The sequence below is a fragment of the Sphaerodactylus townsendi genome, linkage group LG03, assembly GCF_021028975.2.
Source record: "Sphaerodactylus townsendi isolate TG3544 linkage group LG03, MPM_Stown_v2.3, whole genome shotgun sequence".
NCBI classification, from domain to species: Eukaryota; Metazoa; Chordata; class Lepidosauria; order Squamata; family Sphaerodactylidae; genus Sphaerodactylus; species Sphaerodactylus townsendi.
In genome coordinates, this window is record NC_059427.1 from 178,377,524 (window position 1) to 178,384,748 (window position 7,225).

A 7,225-nucleotide genomic window follows, 5' to 3' on the forward strand; every position below is an offset into this window, starting at 1 on the left:
GAGATCTAACAAGACGGGCTAGTCAGGCCTGCAGAATGGTGAGGTTAAGTAGAAGCTGACTTGTGGCGACCCCTTATGGTGCTTCCCAGGCAAGAGACCAACAGAGGTGGTTTGCCGTTGCCTGCCTCTGCATAGCCTGAGCTTTCTTGGCGGTTGCTCGTCCAAGTACTAACCAGGGTTGACTCTGCTTAGCTTCTGAGATCTAACAAGACGGGCTAGTCAGGCCTGCAGAATGGTGAGGTTAAGTAGAAGCTGACTTGTGGCGACCCCTTATGGTGCTTCCCAGGCAAGAGACCAACAGAGGTGGTTTGCCGTTGCCTGCCTCTGCATAGCCTGAGCTTTCTTGGCGGTTGCTCGTCCAAGTACTAACCAGGGTTGACTCTGCTTAGCTTCTGAGATCTAACAAGACGGGCTAGTCAGGCCTGCAGAATGGTGAGGTTAAGTAGAAGCTGACTTGTGGCGACCCCTTATGGTGTTTCCCAGGCAAGAGACCAACCGAGGTGGTTTGCCGTTGCCTGCCTCTGCATAGCCTGAGCTTCCTTGGCAGTCTCCCATCCGAGTACCAACGAGGGCTGACCCTGTTTAGCTTCTGAGATCTGAAAAAATCAGACTGGTAAGGCCTACGGTATGCTGAGGTGGTCCCTTGCCAGCAGAAACAGACACAATCTAATGGATCACGGTCCGTGGTCACCAGGATGAGACAACCAGGCCAAAGGGTAGTTTTTGCTACATTGTCCAAGTTTGCTGGCGATCCCACAAATCTCGTAAGTGTATGTCAAGTTCATGGTTCCCTTCTTCCGGAAAGCGGTTCAGAATCCAGGGTGTGGTTGAGACACTCTCATTGAGGCCTTCAGGAGAATGAGGGCAATGCCAAAGAATTGGAACACGGTGGCAAAAACTGCATCATCGCATCAAAATTTAAACGATTGAGCGGATGAACTGTTCAGTTTGATAGTGTAAGGGCAAAAGGGAAGGGAAACGTCAACGAACAAGAAGAGGGCGGAAGAAGAGGGCGGAAGAAGCTGCGTATAGTACACAGAGATGAGCTTGTGGCAATTCTGAAGTCTTGCCCTCCGCCACGAAGAGCAAAATTTCAAGCAATTATTTATTTCGTACATTTTTTGCATCCACCAAGCAGCTCAGAGTGTTATAGATTATTCTCCCCTCCTCCATTTTATCCTCACAACAACCCTGTGATGTGGGTTAAGCTGAAGAGAGTGACTGGCCCATGGTCACAAAGTGAGCTTTCATGGCAGAATGGGGATGGGAATCTGACTCTTACCACTATATCATGGGCTTGACAAAACAGGATCTCATCCTTGTATTCTTTGTTACATCGAAACTAACACAATGCATTTTAGCAGAGATAAATGTAAGGTACTACACTTAGGCAGAAAAAAATGAAATGCACAGATATAGAATGGCCGACACCTGGCTTGATAGCAGTACATGTGAAAGGGATCAGGGAGTCTTAGTAGACCACAAACCGAACATGAGTCAGCAGTGTAATGCAGCAGCCAAGAAAGCCAATGCAATTCTGGGCTTCATCAACAAGAGTATAGATTGAGGGATATAATAGTACCACCCTATTATGCATTGGTCAAACCTCACCTGGAATACTGTGTCCAGTTCTGGGCATCACAATTCAAGAAGGATAGTGGAATGGGTCCAGCTGGAATGGGTCCAGAGGAGGGTGATCAAAATGGTAAAATGTCTAGATGCCATGTCCTTTGAAGGGAGCTAGGTATGTTTAGTCTGGAGAAGAGAAGGTTTAGGGGGTGACATGATAGCCATGTTCAAATATTTGAAGAGATATAACGTTGACGGGGGAGCAAGCTTGTTTCTGCTGCTCCAGAGACTAGGACAAGGAGTAATGGGTTCAAGGTACAGAAAAAGAGATTCCAATTTCCACCTAAACATTAGGAAGAACTTTATGACTGTCAGGGCTGTTCGACAGTGAAATACGTTGCCTTGGAGTGTGGTGGAGTCTTCTTTGGAGGTTTTTAAACAGAGGCTTGATGGCCATCTGTCTGGAGTGCTTTGATTGTGTCTTCCTGCACAGCAAGGGGTTGGACTTGATGACCCTTCTGATCTTTTCCAACTCTATGATTTTAAGTAACTTCCACTCTCTTATTTAATACAACTGCTTAATATCTGATAAGGGTGCAGCAGAAAGGGTGGTGGTGGTAGATTCTTTTAACCCTTGAATGATTACTCTAGCGGTGATTAAAAGATGTGTTCTGGGGCAGCATGTCTGTGTTATGTAGCTAGTTTAAGCCATGTGTCCGAGGGAATGAAACGACGGTGAAACAAGACAAGGTGGGGTTGCGTTGAAATTAGGGCCGATGAGCATCACGGCAGCACAGAGCCTGCAAATGCAGCCGTCCTTCCGATGGCATTTATGTAACCCAAAATGTCCGGTGCTCAAAAGGAAAAATAACAGCTTACGAAGCAAAAACTGTCGACGAGCAGAAAACGCCCCCCGTTTCCCAGTCAGCAATAATTTGTCTGGCCCAACCTGTCCCAGCCAAATCTGGCAGCCCTCCCTGTGGCCTTCCAAGCTGCCACAGACAGCAGTGACTGAGAAGGCAGGCCGCCGTGCACACCCACATATATGCTCTGCCCTCCCCCGAGTGCTTTTGCATGCTATAGACCATCCAGAGTTCTCCTGCTGCCAGCAAACAGGCCGATTTAATGCTAATTGCACCTAAATATCCTAACTGATGGCTCCACTGAAAGTGATTCATATTCAGAAAGCAGCACGCTCCGCACCGGCGACTTCCTTTCCAAAGTGCTGAGGGAGCAATTCTAGCCAACTGTACTTACATCACGGAGACATAATCTCCACTGTTCTCTACCTGGTAGGAAGGTGTTCGCGTGCGTGAATCCGCATGCACTTCTCTGCTATCCCAGCAGGATTCGTGTTGCTTTCAGAAGCAGGACTTGGCACAATTTCACAGGGCCTGTAAGACGGAGCTGTTCTGCCAGGCCTACGGTTGAGGACAACAACGGTGTCTAACTAGACAAGGAGCAGCAAGGAGCAGCAGTGGCGTAGGAGGTTAAGAGCTCGTGTATCTAATCTGGAGGAACCAGGTTTGATTCCCAGCTCGGCCGTCTGAGCTGTGGAGGCTTATCTGGGGAATTCAGATTAGCCTGTACACTCTCACACACGCCAGCTGGGTGACCTTGGCCTAGTCACAGCTTCTCGGAGCTCTCTCAGCCTCACCTACCTCACAGGGTGTTTGTTGTGAGGGAGGAAGGGCAAGGAGATTGTAAGCCCCTTTGAGTCTCCTATAGGAGAGAAAGGGGGGATATAAATCCAAACTCTTCTTCTTCTTCTAACTAGCCAGACTCCTAATTATCTTTTCCTTTCCCTGTTACTTTTTCCTATTAGTGGATGTATGAATGTTTTGAGTTATGGGCAATTACAGTCTAAATTTTTAATGGTGTTATTCCGCCTAATCGATGCTTATTGATGAGAACGAGGTGACCATCTGTTGAATTTTTATGATTTATTGGATTGCTTATGGTTTCATTGAACTGCTTATGGTTTTATCTCATTCACTGTTGTAAGCCGCCCTGAGGGGGCCCATAAGGTTAAATAAATAAATAAAGCCTTGCACAATGAGTAGCCAAGTTGCTCTGGTTTGAACCAGCCTGACTTGTCACACACTCCGCACGTGACAAATTCTTCAAGCGCAACCAGGCTAATCTCTGTTGGGATGTATCTCTGCGTGGACAGGAATCCACACATCCGTTTAAAGACAGCATCAGTGCCCCAACCACACCACACCTAAAGAATCTTTATCATGCTTCTAGTTAGTTGTACTTCTAATGAGTCAAGTGAACTGCAGTATCTGTTCTAATGCAGCTGCAGTTGTTCAGGGTCAAAAGGAATGTCCATCTCAGTCTCCATCACATCTGTTTGCCCATGCATGAACAGCGATGGTCCCCAGTGTTGTTCCTATGAGAACTCTGATGACTCCTGATGGGTTTCTTGGCCCGTTTGCTCCTCCCCCTACAGTCTTGTCTGCCCAAAGCAAGTAGCCAATCCTGGCTTTCTTCCACTTCACCAGAGCTTCAGAAGAAGCCAGGGGGCATCACCTTTATGACTGCACCCATTTGGAAACAGCTGCCGTCACTGTAAGATGGGGTGTCCACCTCTGGCCCTCCAGATGTTCATGGACTACGATTCCCAACAGCCCCTGCAGGGGCTGATGGGAACCGTAGTCCATGAACATCTGGAGGGCAGAGTTGGCCACCTCCGCTGTAAGAAGATGCAACCTCCCAACATCTGTGACTGGGAACCATGGGGCCATATGAAGGAAGCATCCACCTCTCTTCCCACAAAATCCGATCAGTGCCCACTGCCTCAGTGAGATGGGGGACCTCTGATGTACAGTATATTAAACTTTTAAATTGGTTTGACTGTCAAACCCCTACACAGCCAAGAGGCTAAACCTTCATCTGTTCTTGAAAGCATACTAAAACGAGGCCTGCTGGTTTTGTACACCCCCCCCCCCCTTTCAATTCACTCCGGGCTTTCCAATCTTGATGAGTGGAGCGACACCATCTTAATTATGCTAAGAAATTTCTTAACAGACACTTGCCTTTTCTGGGACAAACTCAGCGTTGAAGCCTTATAGATGTGCGATTCCATGTGATCAAAAGGATTTGGAGTTTGACTTCAACTTTATAATAATTCTTCCCTTGATAAGGAAGGAGTCCTTGCTGTCTTGGGGTCATTATCTTGTCTAATTCCCTTTATGGGTGTCACCCAGTGGTGGGATTCAGCCAGTTCGCACCAGTTCAGTAGAATCGGTACCTCGTTTTTGGTTGAGTTCGGAGAACCGGTTGTTAAAAGCGGCTTTCAAAGCTCTGGAGCACCCTCTCCCAGAGAGTAAGGGGGTTTTCAGAACAGTGATGGCAAGGCCCCTCCACCCCACAAGAAGTTCCTCCACAGCAGCACAGTGGGCAGCAGGGGGGGGGGGGCTGTGGCGGAGGAGCAAACCGGTTGTTAAATTATTAGAACCCCACCACTGGTGTCACCCTGTTTACAGCGAACCTCTGCTAGGCTGGTATGTAGGCCTGCTTCTTGCCCTGCACAGCATAAATTAGCCTTAAGGAAATGTAGTTTGCCTCTTATCTGTTCTGGAAGCAGGCTCATCTACTTCCTTTTCCAGCGAAGAACCCAGATGCTGCTTTTAGAGGCCTTAGTCTGAGATCCCTGGTGATGAATTATCATGCATGACCATTCTGAGAAGATACCTGGGCCAGCAGTGGAGCACAGCTGGTTTGTGGCTGGTACTAAATATAAACTCTCCTTTGAAACATCCATCCTAGCTTATTTCTCAGTGTTTCAGGCCCCTGTAGCTAAAGAGGTGCAGACATGCAACACTGCTCATGGCTTGGCCAAGGATAATGTTCATTTAACTGACAAACCTCACTGGATCAAGGGAAGAAGCCTGGAAAAGTAAGAATATGGAAAAACAGGCTATGAAGAAGAAGAAAAAGAAGAAGAGTTTGGATTTATATTCCCCCCCCTTTCTCTCCTCTAGGAGACTCAAAGGGGCTTACAATCTCCTTGCCCTCCCCCCCTCACAACAAACACCCTGTGAGGTGGGTGGGGCTGAGAGAGTTCCGAGAAGCTGTGACTAGGCCAAGGTCACCCAGCTGGCGTGTGTGGGAGTGTACAGGCTAATCTGAATTCCCCAGATAGGTTAGTATGCCAGGTAGAAAAGTATGGTTGGCTGCTGGTCCTCCCTGATTTTGTCATGACGGGACAGATCCATGTAGCCACATCCCTCGCTCACTGATTGTATCGAAGAGGTGCAGCAGAAAAAAGTTTTGAGTCCAGTGGCACCTTTGTTAGTCATGCATCATGCATGACCATTCTGAGAAGATACCTGGGCCATCTTCTGAGAAGATACCTGGGCCATCTTTGTTCGTCTAAAGACTAACAACGTTTTATTTTTGGCATAAGCTTTCATGTGTATGCACACTGGTATCTGAAGAAGTGCGCCTGTACATGAAAGTTTATATCAAGAACAAAACTTTGTTGGACTTAAAGGTGCCGCGGGAAACTCTTATTTTGTTACAAGTAAAGGAATCGTTACAGATTAATCACCACAGAGGAAACTTCCATGTAACTTAACATCAACGTAAACACAACACCTTTCAGTGGAGATTGCTTACAAGAGTCATGCTCAACTGATACACATGAGTATCCAAACCAGCTTCTAGAATCCAGAAGTGTAGCGGGGTGGGGTGGGGCCCGGAGCAACACCTGCTCTGGGCGCCCTCCCCCCTGCGCCCCACTTACCTTAGCCGGTGAGAGTCTGCCACAGAGCAGCCGGGCAGGGCCAAGGGGCACCCAATGGCGGCCCAGCCATGCTACTCCTTCAGCCAGTAGAGGCTCCACCAGTTGAAGGAGCAGCCTGGCGGGGTGGGGCCAAGGGGTGCCTGGCGGCAACACCACCAGCTGAAAGAACAGCTTGGTGGGGCGGGGCCAAGTGGAGAGTTGTGGGGGCGCCCCCACGTGACCAGCTGACTGCGTCCGGGGTCATGTGGCCACACATGTCCCTGTGAGCGCTCCGCCCCTGCTAGAATCACACTAGAAATGGAAGGGATCTTTACAACCAGCAAGTTTGATGAGCTACATCCCGTGTACACAACCATGTAATGGCCAAATAGACCTTATGAAGTCCATGGGAAAAACCCATGGATGCTGACCATTTGAGAACTGAAGACACCATTGAAAGTTTCCACAATAACCCAATCCAGATCAAGCCCGAAGCATAGCAGGATCAGGTGATCTCCCTCCCCTTGTTCCTTTTCAAGTGCACAAGCATAAGCGTCATTACGAATCTGAGGAGGGGTCCAGGGAATCAGACATACAGGGAGGACTGATCAATCAAAGGCTGCTAAAAAGGTGCCAGAGGAGAAAAATGTCTTCATGGGATGTTATTTATCAGCATGTGTTGTTTATTTCCATGTCATAAAAAAGCTTTAATTACACATTTTCACACTTGAGCTTCTATTAAAAGGACAGGACATTTTCTTCCAGGCCTGTTGGCAAACTTAGCCATGGTTGGCAACTAGCTATGGTGACATTTGGAGCCAGTAAATCTCAGAAAATCAGGAGAAGGAGGCAACATCAGTCCTTGGCCTCTGTGCTAACATTGGTTGATACTCTGGGTTTAAGGTAGGCAACAAGCTGGGGGGG